This window comes from Pleurodeles waltl, chromosome 9 (assembly GCF_031143425.1).
Source record: "Pleurodeles waltl isolate 20211129_DDA chromosome 9, aPleWal1.hap1.20221129, whole genome shotgun sequence".
Classification (NCBI taxonomy): Eukaryota; Metazoa; Chordata; class Amphibia; order Caudata; family Salamandridae; genus Pleurodeles; species Pleurodeles waltl.
In genome coordinates, this window is record NC_090448.1 from 591,570,638 (window position 1) to 591,591,682 (window position 21,045).

The window sequence follows — 21,045 nt, forward strand, 5'->3', positions numbered from 1 at the left end:
TTGCGCAGCTGTGAGCAGAAAGATGAAGGATGGTATATTCCACCCTCACAATAGCTACACGCAGACCCTGGGGAACTGCACAGCTCAGCTGGCTGAACTTGAAGCCCTTATTCTAACACTAGAGCATTCGGATCCAGGACAGCCCACTTTGTTAATGATTCATACTACTGTGTCCAGTCCTACAATGATTATCTTAATCACTGGCGATTGAATGGGTTCAGAGACTCAAAGGGGAACACCATACAACAAAAAATTATCTGGGAGAGGGTGGCTGATCCGAAGGATAAGCTACTGAGTGCTTATGTAGTCCATACATTGGAAGAAGAAGAAGCTTTATTCGGTATAAAAAAAATTCATCCATTACAACACATAATCAACAAAACATTATAAGAATACCAATAAAAACCATGTTTAATAAAAGCCCCCATCATAAAAACATGTACATATATATATATATATATATATATATTTATGTATAAAAATAAAAAACAGAAGAAGATAAAAACCACATTCATAAAAACTGAAGAAAAATAAATGAGATCATTCTAAAAATTCTACATTTTTGCGCCAAGTAGTAGCTCCCTTCAGGAATGATCCCAGGCCCTTCCATACCAGTACATCTGAGGCCATTTGCAGCCACATGAAAGCAGGACGGTATTGCACAAAACCCTTGGGCCTAAGGAGCGGTAGTAGGAATTGGGTTCTAAATGGTGCATAAAAGACACAGAACAGTGTAAAATGGATCAAAGTCTGATGGGACACCCCATCACAGGGGCAGGGTCTAATACATTTCTCCCCATACTGACCTAGGGAGAAGCACAAATTACTTCTAATGATCCCCAAGCGAAATCGAGTTATGAGAGACCTTTCCCTCACATCCTTGATTTCTAAGAGATATCGCTCAGGACCCACCCACATCTTTAGCATAGTAAATTCCCTGATCGATTTTTTCCTTAGAGCCTCCCCCTCCCTCTTGGTCTCCTGGATTCTCTGAAAGTTATCCTTAATCCATTTCTTATCGTAGCTAGTCAGGTCCTCGGGATAATCAAACAATTCAGGCCTCCCCAGGTCATGTGCCATCTTCCTTATGTATGACAGCCAGGGAATATGCTTTACATTGTCGCAGGCAAAACAATCCCTTAGGATATCCCTATTAAGAGAGGCATGTTCGTTACTCCAAACTGAAATCCATAACAAAAGGGGAGCCAGCTGGGTAGTGTCCTGTACATACTCAAGGTCCAGTTCCAGGTGAAGGCAAAATCCAGGAATATTTTGACCAACACCCAGAAGCCTTCTACAGAAACAATTTTCTTCCACCATAAGGGCTCGGGTATCCCTAAACCCCCAAAGTGCTGAACCATACAGAAGGACAGGTAGGCATTTCCGCCTAAAGATTTCAAGCAGGGGTTTGATCGGTTTGCTACCTACCCTAGCCGCAAAGTCAAAGGTTGCACCAACTGTTGCATGAAAAAGCACAATCCTTCTAGCCATACAGGGTTTCCAAGATACTTTCTCATCAAAAATGACCCCTAAGTATGGGAACTCGTGGACTCTGCTAATAACTTGATCCTCCACCCTTAGCTCCCCCACCCTACTCATAGGTTTACCACAAACCATAAAGTGCGACTTCTTAAAATTGACCTCCAGTCCCAAAGCTGACATAAAGACAACAAAAGCTCTAACTAATTCTCGGAGACCATTCATCGTGCGGGCCATAAGGACCGCGTCATCCGCATACGTCAGCACAGGGATATCAATACCCTTCACCTTCGGGACATCCCTGCAGTGTTCCATCAGAAAATCTGTCAGTCCATTTGTGTATAGAAGGAACAAGGTAGGGGCCAAGACACACCCCTGGCACACACCCCTTGAAAGCTTGAAAGCCTCCGAGCTTTCCCCATTTGGGCCCACCCTCACATTTGCTACTGTCCCTGAATGGAGATATCGGAGAAGCTCTACAATAATAGGGTCCAACCCTAACTGAATCAGCCTCTCCCATAATAAAGACCGGTTCACTTTATCAAAAGCACAGCTAAGGTCCATAAAAGCAAGATAAAGGGTACCTTTCCTGGCCTGCGTGTATTTGTTGATTATCATCAGTAAATTGAGACACTGTTCTTGCGTGCCGAGGCCTTCCCTGAAGCCATACTGTTCCCGACTTAAAATATCATTTCCTATCATCCAGGCCTCCAGACGCCCTAGGATAATCCGTCCCAGAATCTTCACAGAGGAATCCAGCAGTGAAATAGGGCGATAAGACTTAGGATCATTTCGATCACCCTTTTTAAACACTGGGACTATGCATGCCAATCTCCAAGAGGCAGGGATGCCCACAGTTACGGCTGCATTGAGAACATTTAGGAGAATGGGTGCCCATAACTGAGGGTTAGCTTTATACAGGTCCATCTGGATCGAGACCGGGCCCGGAGCTTTATTATGCGCACAACTCTGTATCGCATCAATAACCTCCTGTAGTGAGAACCTGATTGCTAGGTTAGGAGCCACATCATACACACTCTACCGCATATTTCTTAGGGGGGTACCCTCAAATATACTACAGAAATGAGTTACCCAGGCCTCCGGGGCTATATTACATCCAATGCCCTCAGAGGTTTCTGTTTCAAAGGAACCTCTATTACCACCTTCCAAAACAGGCCGGGGTCTTTCAAAGCTGTAGCACGCTCTAACTCTTCCCAGGCTTTATCTTTATATTTTAGCTTACTATCCCTCATGGTCCTTTTATACTTAATTCTCGCTTCTTTTACGAGAACCCAATCTCTAAGGTGGGTCTTGGTAGCCATCTTTAGATTTGCCCTTGCATCATAGCAGGCTTTGTCGTACCAGCCACATTTACGTTTATTAGGGTGGTTGCCTACTAAAAAGAGACAGTCTCTGACTGCTGCAGATACTACTGTTATCGCATCTATAACAGTCATGGGATTTGGCGCTTCTGTCAGGAGTATTTCCATAAATAGATGTAGGTTATCCCCCACAACCCTTCCCACAACTTTTTGGTGGTCTACTTGCTTCCACCCAAGCTGCCTACACTGGTCCTTTGTCACCACTGTTACAGGCCTGCCTTGTCCTAGTAAGCGAAGCGCCCCAGGGAGTTTAAAGGACAATATAAGGGGATTATGATCGCTAACGCATTCGCCTAACACTTTACCCCCAATCACCAAGCCTCTCATAGGAGGGGACACAAAAATATAGTTGATGGTGGATCCAGACCCTCTTCCGACATAGGTTGGAAGTTGGTGAGTGCCTACTGCTTCAATATCATAGAAATTCAAGAGGCCCATCTCCCCGAGTTCCTTTAGTAGATCTCTGCCTCTAGAGTCCTGCGGACCCTGCGCTGAATAGACCTCGCAGTCACGGATGAAGGGATTAACCACAGTACTGGACCGGCCCAATTTGGCATTAAAGTCCCCAGAGATTATGGCACGAAATTCCAAACCCACCTTCTCCATTCTATATTTCATAATCTTAAGAATGGAGAACAGGCCACAATTTGGCACCCCATATCCCACACAGCATTATAAAAGTTGACCAATAATACATTAAAATGATTGGAGAAGAGTACCCATGCCAGCAATATACCTTGATGGTTACAGTTAATTTGGAAAGCACCCACTATCTTAGAGAGGCGAATTAGAGTAACCAGGCCACCTTTCAAGCGACCACCAAGAGACTGTACAGCTGGAATTGCATATCTGTCATACCCATCCCACACAGCCAGTCCCGCCGACCAAGTTTCCTGAAGCATGATAACATAATAGTTAGCCGCACACCCAACCCATGCTTGATCAGATAGCTTAGCGTCATATCCCGCAATATTCCATGAGACAAGATTACACTGTGGGGCACCTCTTCTTGTATAGCCAGTGCCTTGGCACATTGTCAATCCACCCCTTCCAGGGATAGGTTGCTATTGGTTCTTCTACTATGTGCCTGCAGGCTGAATTGTCCCAGGGGGGGTTCCTACCAGATCCAGAAGAGACCCCAGTACACACTCGCATGTGATCATAAAAATAGCCCAAGGGAACCATACCCATAGAACCTGCACTATGGACAGGAGAGCGATAGCTAGAGAGAAGCCTTTTAGTCAGGGCAGGATATCTGACATTTATAATAATACAGTTGTCCTTCCTCATCTTATTTTTAGGACCGACCCACTCAATTCTTCTGGCAAACAGGATATCCTTGAAGTCCTTACATGAAAAATCACAATTTTTGCTCAGCCAATGTCCAACCTTATTTATGAGTTGGTTTGTAGACTCAATTGCCCCATAAACAAGAGCAGGCACATTCGTCAGCACTACCACATAAGGGGCACATGCAGGGGGGAGATCCAAACAAGCCGGGGAAGGCCTGGCCGTTGGCTGGTTCAGATTGTCATTTCCAGACAGCAGTTGGCCACCCCCCCCCAGTTGCCACAGAGTCCGTATCAGGCTGCCTACTGCAGATAAACATATTGACTGGCCTCTCTGACCTCAATGAAGAGGTTGGTGCAGTCGGAGCAGTTTCAGCACAGGCACCCTGACCCTCATTATTTACAGGATTCACCAAAAGGTAAGATGATTTTTCCATGGGCCCCAAAAGTCCTGCAGCTACCTCTGGGAAGGACAACTCCTTACTGGTGCAGGGATGCCTTGTCGAAGCCCCACTTCTACCAACACCCTGGCTTCCTTGACCTCCTTGCGCACAAATCAGGGATACTGTTTTTTCTATGGCAGACAGTTTTGCCACCATGGGAGACAAAAGCTCCTGAATAATCTCCTGAAATTTAGTCAGTATATTAGTTGTGTCGTGCCCCAAGTGCTGACAAGGTGAAAAATCACTGCTCGAACCCTTAGGGAGCTCCAGGAGAGGTGTTTTAGTCTGTAGTTGTTTTAAGGCTTTTTTTTTCCTCGGGGGAGGGCTACAATTTTCCACAGGACAGGCCGGGGGAGAAGACAATAGAAGTCTTTTACTTCTTCTAGAGGGGCCATGGCCCCCAGGATCCTCTGTTGACTCTATTGGCTCAGCCTGAACAGGCTCAGCATCAGCCATACCAGCACCTTGCCCCATCCCCAGATAGTCCACCTCCACAGCCGCAGCCTCACAAGGGCCATTTTCTGTTGGGGCTTGGTGCCAATCTTCCAATTCCATGGATAACCTCCTCTCTGCCAAATCAATTTCTTTTGTAACAACCCCAACGGCTCTTGCAAGAAAGGAGTCTAATGTGGTGGCGCCATAACCCTGTCTGCTACAGCCACCACCCCCCCCTGAGGCCCAGATAGGGCTCCTTTTTTCCTGCCCATATTAACAATACTGAGAACAATGCAGCAGTGTGGCAACAAACAAGATGGTACTAAATAGGCTTTTAAAAGTCCACTAGAAGCATAAAGAGTCTCCAAATTATGTACCAGGAATTAAAAATGGATTTGAGCAGTCACTCCTTACTGTAAACGAAAGAGGGGTGGCCCAGCCCAGCCTTTTTCGGACGATGACGGGCGCAGGACGGGCCCGCCCGCGTGCGTCCCGCGAGGCGGGAGCGCTGCTGAAAGTTTAAAGGGCTCCTGCCCTGAATGAAATTGGTGCCGCCTCCTGCCGCCACATACAGTGCTTCCCGCAGGGCGGGAGTGCTGCTGAAAGTTTAAAGGGCTCCTTCCCTGAATGAAATTGGTGCCGCCTCCTGCCGCCACGTACAGCGCTTCCCGCAGGGCGGGAGCGCTGCTGAAAGTTTAAAGGGCTCCTGCCCTGAATGAAATTGGTGCCGCCTCCTGCCGCCACGTACAGCGCATACATTGGACCACCAACATGTAGGTGTACACATTATTGGTAGCACTTTGGCTGATGAAGCGGCTAACTCAGCAGTAGCTATGGCTTCTGTTGCTGCAGTGACTCATTCCCAGACGAGATTGGGTAATGAAATATTGGGTACCGTGAAAGATTCAGCTTAAGGGCAAGCCTCTCCCAAAAGCATACCCTACAAAATACCCTTACTACATCAGTGCATAGAATGTTGCATATGCAAAATGTCCTAGGGTTGGGGATCCAGTGATCCCCAACCAAAGCCAGAGATTAGATCTGACAAAAACAGTGCGTTATGGTGTCGCCCCTGTACATGCTGGTGTTGCACCCACAGTAACACTCTAACAGAAATACTTCTGGTGGCCAGGTCTATACAAGCAGATCAAGCAATACGTCCTTTGCTTTGACTTTTGCCAGCAGATAAAGGGCTCAAACATCAAACACCCACTGCAGAAATTCCTTTTAGTGTCCAATAGGCCACTACAATGTGTGAACCTGGACCATTGTGGTCCCCTTCAACCGGATGGTGCATACAAACACATCTTAGCCGCTGTAGATTCTTGTTCTAGATTCCTGTGGGTATAGCCTCAGTGATCGGCTAATGCTCAGACTGTTATAAAAGACTTGCTGATCTTTATTGGTACATATGCAGTTGCAGGATTTATTTCGAACCAGTGCCCTGTCTTTGCCTCTAAGGCATTCAGGGACACCATGAGGACGATGGGTGTTGAACTCCATTAATCCTCATCTTACCATCCCCAAGAAAATTTGGGTGTGAAGAGGAGGAATCAAGATCTAAAGCAGTCCTTAACAGATAGAGTACTATGGGGCATATTTATACTCTGTTTGCACCGGAATTGCGTCGTTTTTTTTTCACACAAAACTAACTCCATATTTATACTTTGGCGTTAGACGCGTCTAGCGCCAAAGTCCATGGAGTTTGCGTCATTTTTTAGCGTGGACACCTACTTTGCGTTAATGATATGCAAGGTAGGCGTTCCCGTGTAAAAAAGTGACTCCGAGGCATGTGCGCCGTATTTACACTCCCGGGCAAAATTCACGCCCGGGAGTGGGCGGGTCAAAAAAAATGACGTCCAGACGCTTTTGCACCGTTTTTTAGCGCCTGGACAAGGCAGGCATTAAGGGACCTGTGGGCTCGGAAGGAGCCCAGAGGTGCCCTCCCATGCCCCCAGGGACCCCCCCTGTCACCCTTGCCCACCCCAGGAGGACACCCAAGGATGGAGGGACCCATCCCAGGGACATTAAGGTAAGTTCAGGTAAGTATTTTTTTTAATTTTTTTTGTGGCATAGGAGGGCCGGATTTGTGCCCCCCTACATGCCACTATGCCCAATGACCATGCCAAGGGGACAGAAGTCCCCTGGGCATGGCCATTGGGCAAGGGGGCATGACTCCTGTCTTTGCTAAGACAGGAGTCATTTTAATGGGGGTTGGGAGTCGAAATAAATGGCGCAAATCGGGTTGAGGCGATAATTTTGCCTCAGCCTGACTTGCCCCATTTTTTGGCGCCCAAGCTCCATATTCCCCTACGCCGGCGCTGCCTGGTGTACGTCATTTTTTTTCACGCACACCAGGCAGCGCCGGTGGCTAACGCCGGCCAACGTCATTGAATAAATACGGCGCCCGCATGGCGCTTCAGAATGGCGTTAGCCGGCGCTAATTTTTTTGACGCAAAACTGCGTTAGCGCAGTTTTGCGTCAAAAAGTATAAATATGGCCCTATGTTCTTGCCGCAGTTGGCTTCATCACCTATATGGGGTCCAAGGAGCACTGAATAATCTGCCAAGATGGTTCTTGGGAGGACACACTGCTTATGAGGTTCTCCTTGGGATACCTATGTATGTCCCAGATATAGATGGCCCTGGTTTAGTGGCAGCAGATGCACCTTTTGACATAAATGAAAGTCTCACTGTTTTACAGGAGCTTCAGCAATTTTGTGATGGTAAGTCATCCACCAGTGCTGCCACCTGAGGAATAAGGAATTTACCAACAACTTCTACTGGATGGATTCCTAAAGTCAGGGATTTGGTTCATGAGAAGATTGCTGTGAAGAATTAATTTGACTCATCCTACAGAGCACGTATCCTGGGAATGCAAAGTACCAGAACTGTCATCTTACCACCGCTGCCTGGTTACAAATCAAACAGATTTATCTCCATTAACAACATCAAACTACATCCTTTGGCTGATCCTGCACAGTAGACCCAGAGGTCCCTTGGGTAGTTCCCAGCCCCCTCTAACTACTCCATTGGACATACCTCTTCAAAGAAGAAACAACAACACTTCTGACTGCAACAGCATGTACCACGATGCTACAAATGCCTCCTCGAACATGGGGAGGGTGGAAAATGAACTTTTGCTGATTCCTGTTACCACCTCACTGACAACACCTGTCCAAGATGTGGCTGTCTTCTACTCCAACACCACACAAACTGACGACATTGTTTACTATGAGCCTCTCAGCAAAGTGGATCCATCCACCAGTAATATACTGTGTTTGCAGAGACTGATTCTGGTTATTTCATCAACCTTGATGACTTTTCTTCAGTTCTATCCTCACCTGCAACTGAAACTGTTTAAAAGACACATAAGCGGTATATATGGCTTAAAAATAACTAATTTATCCAAATTATCTGTGGATATTTCTGTCATTGCTTGCATTTCTATTATGGATTGGTTTTGTGGCAGTTTCCTTTCTCCTTATAGTGGTCATTACCTTCCTGAATGCTCTTCTGTTGAGGATGAGGATGAAGTCTTAACTCCATAACTTTTCTCACATAAGGTCCAAAGAGACTTGCTCCTTGTGAACATTTCAGCAGTGCCAATTCCTGATGGGGTTGTGTGGGATGAAGTTACATTTGATAAATACGGGCCTACTGAGGTCATTCAGATTCCATATTTTTTCAACATTTCAATGACTAATGTAACTACACCGAGTGTTAACACCAATTCCATACATCTTGCCTAATTTCCAAAGTTGAAAATACAGAATGGGAGGCATTTACAGCATGATGTGCCTACCTCATTATAGTTATTACTTGGTGAGGTAAATCCCACATCTGTGCCGAACAGCTCATAATCAGGGCCAAAAGGTGACTATTTTTAACTCAACCTCAACTAGATGGATGGGAATGAGTAAATACAACTTATGTCCATCAGGAAATTTACATAAAGGTTTTGCTTGCACAATGAAGGCAGACTTTATCTACAAGATAGAACAACACACCAAACAAAGGTGGTCATTATGAACATGGTGCCGGTGGTGGTAAGTAACGTCAACAAGCTGGCAGTCCAGACCGCCAAATAATGAACCACATGAGAAACAAGTAGCAGCCCATCCATACACCTCCATCATTGGAGTGTCGAGGAGGACGGAGGAGGCCACCCAAAGGCTGGTGGAAAGGATCCACCCTCCCACCAAATAGTGAAGCACAAGACCGTCGTCAGTTCCGGGGCGGGAACCACCGCCACGCAAAGCATGCGGGAAACAAGCTAAATAAAAGGAAACACTCACCGGAGGAACACACAACACGCCGATGCAGACATGGAGGGAGAGTTGAAAATAATGCCAGTGCTGTTCCTTGCCATATACCTCCACGACCTTGACCGCCGATAAAGACGACGACGGTAAGTACCGCAACCTAGCACACACAGAAAGAAAGGGCACAGTTACACAAGGCAACACACTCCCAACCCCTTACGCCATCCCACACCATACACACCAGAATAACATGTACTTACCCAACAAAAGGGAACAAAGACCCACACCAAAGTATGCACATGTGCACACCACACCTCCACAATGAAACAATGAACCACGTCACCATATTGTGCCAACAGTACTCAAAGTATAATAAACAGGAAAAATGTACTGTCCAAATAAGGCCATTGGCTAGTGCATTCAGAATACCCTGAAGGGCCTAAATAGGCCGGACTTCACTCACAGATGTCCACAGGGTACTCTACTGTAAAGGGATATCAATGGGGCAGCAAGGCACCTCAGGGAACAGGGGCAGGGTGTGGCGGGTTTAGGGACTTACGTCTGGAAGGGGGGGCTTGTGCTTAAGTTTGGGAGGTAGGGGGGTTTGGGCTTTCCCTTGGAAGGTGGAGAAGGGGGCTTGGACCAGGGGGTGGCGGAGGGACCTGGGGCAACACAGGGCTTCTTCCTCCCTGGGTAAGGGGCACGGGAATGGGAAGGGTGGACTGGGGCGGACTTGGGCGTGGAAGGAGTGGACTAAGCAAGGAGATGGGCATGTTCAGGGACGAGACAGGGTGGGCCAGTGGGTTCAAACAGGTCAACACGGGAGAGGAACAGCTTCTTAGGGGCAGTTGGGGGGATTTGGAGGAACGCCATGGAGTGGAGGCTGAGGGAGTTCTTTTACCAGGTATAGGTGTGCCAGACGTGGATGCAGGTGACTGCAGAGTGTGCTGATGTGTGGTGGATGTGTGTTGTGTGGGTGGCTAGGAATGTTTGAGTGTTTTGGGAGGAGGGGGGTGGACACAGTGGGACAAGACAGGCTGCCTGTGTACATGGATGTTGTCTGTGTGTCTGCAGGTCTGGTGAGAGTGCTGCATGTGTCTGCCAATGTAGTTGTGGTGATTGCAGATGTGGTGTATGGGGTGGATGACTGGATGTCAAATGTTGTGGTGACTGCAAGAATGGGAATGCCACCACCAGGGAGTTCCCATCGGAGGAAGTGTCAGAGTCACTACCGCCAGTGGTAATTAAGTGTCACAGATTTGTTAAATCGCTGTGTAGTGATAAGGAGTGGGCTCATGGTGCATATCCATACTCTGGTGCATGGGCTCAGCTGTTGTTGGCAGTGGGTATTGGTCCATTTGCCCCTTGGTAGTTGGTGTGTTGGTAGTGGGCGTCATCAAGGTAGCACAGTGGGACACATGGGAGACAGTTCAGGGCAGAGTCACTTCTTAGCGGGGGCCTTGGCAGGTGTTCCAGTGTCATATCTGGGTCTGGGGGCACATTTGAGTGACTGGAGTTCGGCAGCGGGGAAGGGGTACTGGTATCCTGTGTGTCCTCTGGCAGTGCCACCAGTCCAGTAGCTGCTGCAGATGTAGATGTCAGGGCAGTGTCCTGGATAGTGGTAGGGGCTTGCAGGTGGGTGGCGGTCTCAGGCTGGCTGGTGTAGTGGTGCTGCAGCACCCCTGCAATTGTGGCCATGGTGGCATTGAGTTGTATCCTTTGCTCCATGATCTGTTGGTGGTGTGCTATCTGCAACCCTTGATTCTGCTCCAGGGTGGCCAGGATCTGGCCCATCCTGTCCTGGGAATGGTGGTATGCTCCCAGGACCTCTGAGATCACATCCTGGGCTGCAGCATCCAGCCTTGGCTTCCCCCCTGGGCCACTGATGCCCTCCTATTGGCCCTTGCTCCCTGTGCCTTTGTCCCCTGCACAGGCCTGTCAGTCCCACTTGCACTGGGGCCATCATCATCCTGCCTGATGGTGGGTGGAGACTCTGGCCTCTGTACATGTGGTCCACCAGTCTGTGAACGGAAAACACTGATGTGGGGTCATTTGGCCAGAGATGATGGTGGTGGCTGGGTGGTAGGGCTGTCAGTAGTATCCTGGGTGGGGCTGCTGGAGGGAGACAGTCCAGGACTGTGTGACCGGCCAGGGTATTCCTCACTTTCCCTACATCCCTCTCCAGTATCCTGAGTGGGGTCTCTGTCTCCGTGTGGGGCACTGGCCATCATTGGCCTTTCCGTCCGGGTGGCATGGGTGGTGGTGCCTGTGGGGGGGAATGGACATGTATGTTACATGTACTAATTCAAAAATGGATGCACAGCTCTGCCCTATTTTGTGCTTTTATTCCCCTGTTATGCCATGCAGGGTTGTTTCGTGGGATTATGCTTTCCTTTTGCGTGGGGGGTGGAGGTGCATTGTGGGTGCTGTAGTGCCATTGTGAATCCTTGCATGGGTAGGTGACTGTGCACACGGGGGAGGATGGGTGGTAGTGAGAGGGGTGCAATGGTACATGCATTACAGGTGTGGTGGATATGGAGTGATTGTAGTTAACTTACCCGAGTCCAGTCCTCCAGTGAGTCCAGTGAGGCCCTCTGGGTACACAATGGCCAGTACCTTCTCCTCCTATTCGGTGTAGTCGGGGTGTAGGTGAGGGTCCTCCACCAGTCTTCTGTACCGCAATGTTGTGCCTGGATGCCATTGACCTCACCTTCCCATACAGGTCGTTCCATCTCTTGCGGATGTCGTCCCTTGTGCGTGGATGGTTTCCCACTACGTTGACCTTGTTGACAATTGTCTGCCATACCTCCATCTTCCTGGCGATGGTTGTCTGCTGCACCTGTGCCCTGAATAATTGTGGCTCGATCTTGAGTATTTCATCCACCATGGTCCTTAGCTCCCTATCTGTGAAGTGGGCGTGCATAGGGGGTGCCATGGTGTGTGTTGTGGGTGTGGTGTTATGTGTGTATTGGTGAGGGTGCTGTTGTGTGTTTGTGTGTGTGTGGCTTGTGATGGTGTTTGGGGAGTGTGTGAGTTTTGGTGGTGTATTTGTGTGTGTGACTTTTGAAATGTGGTGTTCAGTGTATGCGTGTAGTGTTGTCAGTCTCATTAATGCAATTGGCGTTGCTAAGGATTGTTGGGGTGTTCATGTGAGTGTTTTATAGTGTTGTGGATGTGTGTCAGGTGTGTGGATTTTGAACTTGCCAATGTGTACCTTTGTTGTTGTTGGGTCCCATTGCTGGCTGTGGCGGTCTGTATCGCCAATGGTCGTTTGACATTCACTATCCGCCACGGTGATTTGTGCATCATTATTTGGTGGGCGGAGGATTTGTCTTCATGGTGGTGGCAGGGTGAGGTATACAGACTTTCCACTATCATAGGCGGAAAAGAGGTCGCATGATTTTTGGAGGTTTTACTTTTTGGCAACATTATATTGTGCAGTTCACCGCCACTGGCGGTCTTCTGTTCACCGTCACCACGGTAATTGCCGCCATATTCATAATGAGCGCCAAAGTCTCAAATTCTTCATTAAAAATGGACAAGAGCAATACGTTGACATCCATCAAATGCCAAAAATCTGACCATCTGATCTGATCAGACATTAAAATTAGATATTATATATTTTTAAACGAAAAAAGAAAAATACAGCAGTTGTGTTGGTTGATGAAAACAATCCTCTCATATATTAGGCTTTGCTGTAGGCTAAGAGTAGCAGCTTCAGTAATATAAATGGTAGGATTATGGTGGCTCACGTAAGGAGATCACAAACTCCAGAAGAGTAAGGAGAAAATCAGGTGAGTGCAGGTTCGCCACAATGTACTATTTAAAAAGGCATAAACTATGACCCAGATTTATGGAAAATGATGCACAACTGCGCTAGTGCAGCTGTGCGTCAAAAATTTTACAGCGAGCTAACGCCATTCCCTAGTGTCATGTGTGCACCATATTTAAAAAATGATCCATGATGGCGCTAAGGAATTGTTAGCGTAATTTTTTTTTATGCTAACCAATGTGACATGCCAAAAGAAAAAATTATGCTGATGCTGCACAAGTGGCGTTAGACCATTTTGCAGCAACTTTTTAGGCGAAAAATGGGTTAGCGCTATATTTAACTGCATTATCGTAAAAAAAAAACATGCAAGCAAGAAAAAAACATTTGGGAAGACAAGATGGAGAATGCAGGCCAGGAGATACCCCAGAGAGATCCCAATCAGCCAAGTACCAGACAGGAGGGTCCAGAAAAGTCCCAGGAGAAGAGGAAGCAGAAGTGTAAGTGTTGCTTTAGTGAGGAAGAGCATGACATCTTGGTCAGAGAGGAGCACCAACACCAGCTCTTGTCACCTACAAATTGTCAATAGGTAGGAGAGAGAGCATGTGGCAGGTAATAGTAGACAAAATCAACAACATGGCAGAGGTGAAGAGGACTGTCACCAATTGCAAGAAGCGCTGGCATGATTGCAAGTGCAGAACTAAGGAGAAATTAGCCAGGAACCGAAAGGCAGCACTGTAGACTGGAGGTGAATGGCCGGCACTCCTGGAGGACCTGTATGAGCTAGAGGAGATGGTGGCAGCAGTCATCCCTGAGGAGTTTGTCACTGGAATTGCAGGACAGGACAGCACAGACTACCAAGAACTACCATAAATGCAGGGTAAGTTGGAGGGGGGGACTATCTGGAATCTCACAAATGGCAGGAGGCACATAGGACACACTCAATGCATGCTAAAGGGTTGCACTGGGACGCATAGGCCCTGAATCAAAATGCCCTATCAACACCCATGCCACACTTGTAGTGATGCTCTGGTGGCGCAATGCACACTGACATGTACACAACGTGGTCATAAGCCACTTACTGTGGCTTTAAAGCACCTCATAAATATGCAGCACATTGCCTGGAAGGGACACGCAATTAGCGTGACTTTGGCTGTGCCACAACAACACCCATTGCATACTGTTGTTGCCCCAGATTCAACACACCATGTTCATCAGAGACTGTGACTGAAGTCAACACCACCCCAGGGGTGGTGTCAAGCTGGTGCAACAAGGCAAAATGCTTTCCTTACTCCTTGTGCCCTTGCCCTTCTCATGTTTGCTGCGTCCCACAGCACACATAGAAATGCCAATTTGCCATAATAGAGTGTTTATGTGCAGGAAGGGGCACCTTCCTGCATATAAACAATTTATGCCTTCAATGCAGACACTCCTTCACTATGGTGCAAGGATGTCTACCTTGGTGCAGGGAGAACAAATCTGTGCAGGCACTGGGGGAAATGCAGGGGTGTGCCGTACTCCAGTAAAGATGTTGCATCACTGCGTTTCAAAAGTGGCGCAGCACTGTGCAACTTATATTATGGTGTACCGAGCTGTGCCACTTGAGAAAAAATCAGGGCCTAAGTGTGCAACCTATGGAACGCAAACCGCACAGGGTGGACCAAAACAACCCACAGACACCTTGATGTACCATTTGGAGGATGGGCAAAAAAGTGAACTCATACAACACATGGGGCATGTCTGTGACCATCATTTGTGCTGCTGTACAAGTAGCTTCAATCTCACCATGTAAAAAGTTTGTCGGTGTTGTGTGAAGGCTTGGTGTTCTGCATAATGGGACATCTACATGCGTAAGAGATTGCACAAGTGGCATCAAAGTTGCAATACAACACAAAGACACTAGCCCGTAATGCAACTGTGCCATCATACAAATATTAAGTCTCAAAATGCATGCATTGCTTCACATTCTACATCCTTACACCAACATACGCCTGTGGCAGATATGCTGTATGCAAGGAAAACTCCCAAGTGTAGGGAGGGACAAACTAATGGGACAGACAATCCATAATGGTTGCACTGTCCCATCCAATTAGAACATGTGTGGGGTCTGCCAAAGGCAGATGCCAATGTAACACACGCATTGTAAGCAATGGACCTACGTGTGCTTTGCTGCATTAGTGCCATCATTCATGGTGCCAATGCATTATAGCACCAAAAGAGTGTCAGCACACTTTACACTACTGTGGAAAAGTTCCCCATGGTGAATAGGAAGGTAAAGGACGTGCCACCATGGTGTCAGTGGCAGGGGCAAGGAGACTGCATGGAAGTTGGTGGTGTGGGATCAGTGCACAAAATACCTTGAAAGGTTGCCCTTTGTGTGATGCACAATGCAACACATATTGTACAACCACAACCTGGGGTCTGTAACATGTCACTGAGCCTCCAGGAGCAAGTAAATGATGAACCATGTCAACAGCCATCACTGTCAAAGACTAACATTTCACTATCTCATTGCAGAGGATGATGACTTACCTCCTGCCGAGCTGCCAGTCCTGGATGTTACAGATGACATGGATGACCAGCTGCCGACCATCAATGAAGAGACTCTCCAGGATCTCCTAGGTTCCCTCCAGACACCACCTCCAGTACAGGAAGGACACACAGCATTGCAGGGTCTCCACATAAACCACCCAGCTACCAACACAGAACACCAACCGGTCCTGCCACAGCCCTGGACTGCAATTACCCAGACATCACCTTTCAGAGGATAGTGGTAGAAGTCGAGGGGGAACTGGCCATGTAGGTGCAAGTGGGGAATGGAGACCATGCCAGCTGCCTAGAGGGAGTGCAGAGGTGCCTCAGTCCAAATACATTCAACTCAGATGTCATTAGAGGCACCCACTCCCCGCTGCATGGACTCCAGCAGTCCCTGGCTGACATAGTTGCTGTCATGAGGCAGAGACTTCAACAATTGCTGTCCCAAAGTGGCAGCAGCATGATAGACAACAGACTGGGGGCTACACAGAATACCCTGAAGTCCATGCAGTGTTAAGTGGCCTCCCTCAGGGAAATCATGGATGCCTACGATCGTGATGCTGCTGCAGTGTTGAGAAATCAGCAGTTTCTCCTTGCTGCTGTGATGCCTTATGTGTGTTCCCAGAAATGGCAGCTGCCGGGACCCTTGACTCAACAGCTCCATCCCCTGATGTGTGTCTGGCCCCCTCAACCTCAACAACAGCACCATCCATGGAACAGGAGGCACCACACACATCAGAGGATAAAGATGTGGAAGGAACAATATTCACATGAAAAACCATCTGGTAGCACCAGTCTGTGCCACATGGACAGTGTCACCTTAGTTCTATGCTTAAGTTCATGTCAGTGTTGTGACAGATGTGCCCTCTTCACTCCACTGTTGACTTTTTTTGCTATGTACTGTCATTGTCTCAATTCCTACCTATTGCCAATTTGGACACCTCCTCACTAATGCAGACTTCTACCCATATCTCATGACATGTCCCTGACCGCTGGAATCTGAATATACAACAAATGGCTCAGCATCTCTCATGAGGTATGTAAACTGGACATTGTATTGCATAGGAGTAGACACTTGCACATGGAAATAAATCACCATAATCACATGTATCATGTCAACTTTTACTGTGATCCATTAACTCATCTAAATGTATGCCGTGTGTGAAGATATGTCAATGGCAACTGAACCTATTTACATGTGTGGCTTACAGTCAGAAAGAAAGCCACACACTAGAACTGTAACATGAGAAAGGTGACTGATGGTGTTGTAGGCTACAACCAATTTACAGAGACTCCTAAGTTAAGCCTTGTCGCTTGTTGCCAAGCTACCAAGGGTTGAGCTGGGTTTAATTTATTGAGCCCTAACTGGACCTAAGTGGAGGTTAGAGGGCTATTGCTAAGTGTAGGTACTTACCTGCCCTTTACAATAACCCACTTTCCAACACAACTAGTCCACCAATCTGAATACCCAGGTGATCAATTAGATATTGCTCCTGTGTAATGAGGTCTGCCCAACAGTGTTTAATCTTGTGATTGGCGGGCACAGCTCTAAAAATCCTGTGTAGGGGGTGGAGCACCTTGCCCCACCTCCACTGGGTAGCCCTGTATCACCTGGCCACCGAAAGTTAGCATTGTGGTGAAGTAATGTCTCACCAGCCAGATAAACCCTCCCAGGTTCATCTCCACTCATCCTAGTTGCTCACCCTTTCCCAGTAATTTTGCAGTTTCACTTAACTGCAAATGAACGAGCCTGAAAACAATTATAATAAACTACCCCACCTTACCCCAAATGCCCAAACAGACTACACTACCCCAATACAAACACCCCACAATACAATAACAACAACAAGGCAAAAACACTACACAAGACTAAGAAAAAGACAAAAAGCACAGAACAGCAACAGGACACAGCACAAAACTCTCCAAAACCACCTCTCGTCGAACAGCACCAGCTCCACACCCCCTCTCACTATCACAGACAAAAAGACTGGAAAGTAAAAGTGAAAGTGAAATCATTGTACCATGTATGCAGCAAGGAAGTCCTGTTTTTATCACTTCCTAGGCATGTGCATCACATTTTCTGATATGCATCGTTTTTTTACGCATGGCGCGCAGGGTCCAGGTGTCATTTTTATGATTAGCCATTTATGAAGTATTGGCATTTCCACAAAAAATTTGACGCATGACAGTCATGCATGGTATTCCTTCCCATGAATGCTAACAAGGCCTGTGGACTTGCGATTGATGCGCAGAGGCCAGGTGTCATTTTTTGGAATATCATTGTATGAAATATTACTGTTTGCGTTAAAAGTTTTGATGCATAATGGGAATGCGTGGATTTTGTTGGAAAGGCTGACAGTGCACCCAGATTCACACACCATGTCACAGGGGCTATGCATGTATGTAGTCAGTATGTTATGGCTACATGTGTGTGTATGTGTGTTCTTATTGTGACAGTAACATCAGAATGTAGTACCTTATGTATGTATGTGTGTGTGATGCATACGATGACTGATACCATTTGCATCTGTGCATGTTTTGGTAGACTATGTCCACATACATGTTACCACATGTGTACTAGGAGTGTACATCTGTAATGTAACATATATTTGTGGGTCTACCACATTGTCATGTCTGATTTCCAAATGTATGTTTGACAACAACACAATAGATAAGATGGCCTTTGTCCAATACATGGTCAAGCATGTGATACCCTTGACAAATCGTACTCAGAGGATACAGTATCTACGGCTGGGTTGATTTCATGTAACCCATGGCAATTCGAATGCATGTGTGTCCACACTGTGGTGTTTTGTATGGTTCAGGGTTCATAATGCTCTGCTAAACGTGTAACATATAGTTCCCTATGCATCTATGATGCAGGAGATTGTGTACTCACATCTGTAAATGAAGGTTGGTATGTGATATGTGTGTGGAAAGACAAGTGTAGTCTCATATGTGTAAAGAATGCCACAGTGGTGTGTTCATGGGATATGAAACCTCATAAATCTATCTTCCTGCATGGGCATATGTTGGACATTGTTAAATGGCTGTGTAGTCATATAAGTGCTACCTATGTTTTGGGATGTGGGAACACATCAGTCTATCAATGATCATGTGATACAAATGTATTTTCATTAGTGGGAAGTTGACTTCTGTGCAATCTCTAATACACAATACCAGCCTGTACCACTGAAGTGGTACATGTGTGCTGTGAAATCAGACATATGTGCGCTAGGGACAAACTAGGTACATACAATCGACCACAACATGTTTGCTATGACTGTCACATACAATGGCATACAACTGTGTAGCACGGTTGCAGTCAGGCAATGGTGGCACCCTAGTCATCATTGCTTCCTTGGGACTTTTTGTGCCACACAGACAAATGGTTGCATGTTTTGACACAGGCTGATGGTGCTCCACTCAGCTCAGTCCACTGTGCACATACATCAGGCCCCTGACTGTGTCAAGAGTCAATGTAGCCTCTGCATGGGAGCTAGGGGGTGTTTGGTGGGGACCTACCCTCATCAATATAGCTCTTCAGCAGAGCAATGTGCAGGCCCCTGCAGACAGACACCTGCACAGATGTGATCACATGGCCTGCGATTTTCAATTTCCTCTGGGGCACTTGATTTCAGGCTTGCCCTATCATCTACAGGGGAGTGGCTGCTTGTACGTGTAGGTCATGTCTCATCATTTGGCATTGTCTGACAGAAATGCTTATACATCGCTAGTATTTTCCATATGCAGCTTGGTTAGGGCATGTATCTCTAGTTTAACTTGTTTATGTTTTATGACCCAGGGGACAGATGATGTCATCTGTCACTGCCTTCTGTCAGAATAGTAAGCAATGAGCAACTACAACTTTGTTTTTGTAGTAAACATAAATGGGTTATGTACTGACCTAGACATCCTCTGTGAACATATGTCAGATGATCACATGGTAACATTGTTGCATTGAACAGTCAGTATTGGTCTATGTGTGTACCTTCTCCAACATTAACAGCATATCTTGTTTGGAACAGATTTGGTCCTACATTGAGGCCATTATTTAGGTTGCTTAAGCTTTGTACACATCTTTTACAGGAACATTGTTCAGTCATACATTGGCAGGATGCCACGTGTGATTTGTGAAATTGGAAGATGTACCCATCTTCAACTAGTGACTATGTGATAGTTTCCCTCCCATTTCCAGGCTTTGCGAGATTACATGATTTACACACACACATGACAGTACACTAGCCTCAGCACTTGTTTAGTGTTTAAGTGACCTCCGCATGTTGTATCTCCAAGTGTCTGTGGGAGTCTCTCAGCTGTTCATCCACATCCTTTCGTGTACATGAGGATGCAGTTACATCTGCAGTCCACAACCTATGTAACTGTCAACATGAGTGCATCTTGTTAGTGTGTGAAATCATCTCAGCTCTGGATTTTGGATTTGCTACACTGATACTTCAATCTTCACATGTATATCCAGATTGACTACAGGCATGTGTGAAGACAGCAGAATTGTGTGACATGTGTGTTAGAATATATATAGGAAGTGCTACAGACTCTGCCTACATTCCACCCACACATTCATGCGTTGGTGCATTCTCCCATTTTATTGTTAATTCCTGGCTATGGGGCATCTGTGTGGAGAGTGGATAAGAACCCATTGCTGTTCCACTTGACTAGCAACCCTTAGCACACTATACAGTTAACATGTGTGTGGTATATTTGAGGTACAGCACACCATTGTGCAGGTTTGGGGCCAATAGTGGTGACAGTGCGTAACACCATTGATATACAGTGCTGGGTGAGGCTCAAAATGTTGTTCCTAAACCAGAATCATCCATGAAGGTCCATTGATACCAGTGGTGTTCCCCCTTGTCACACAAGCTTAGTGCTGGCGTTGCAGCTACCTGCCTGAGATATGACACAGTTTAGTCCCTTATTTCAAATACACCATTTGGAAACAGCCCCTACCGTATACACGCTCCCCCTTGCATACATGGGCATGCTGTGGGTAATGGTGTAGGATTGTGCATTATGCCTGCTTAAGACCACTTAGTATTTCTGGTGCGTGGGTCTAGGCCTTCAAGATCCACATGAGTTATGTGACGCTGATGTGTGGCATTGTGTCGGTAGACCCTCTCACATCACAACCTATGTTCCAACCATCTTTGTAAGTGTTGTGTTTCTTTCCTGCTCTCTGAGGTATGAGCAACATTCCAATGGATATTTAGTGGAGAATGAGTACATCACTGACATTATAGGGAAAAGTAAATTTATTGGTGATATTTAACAAGGTGGCATTAGTTGTTCAGGCCCATATTTATACTTTTTGACACAAACCAACGCCGGCGCTGGTTTGCGTCAAAAATGTTACCGCCGGCTAACGCCATTCCTACATGCCATGTGGGCGCCCTACTTAAGGAATGACGTTAGCCGGCGTAGAAGTAAA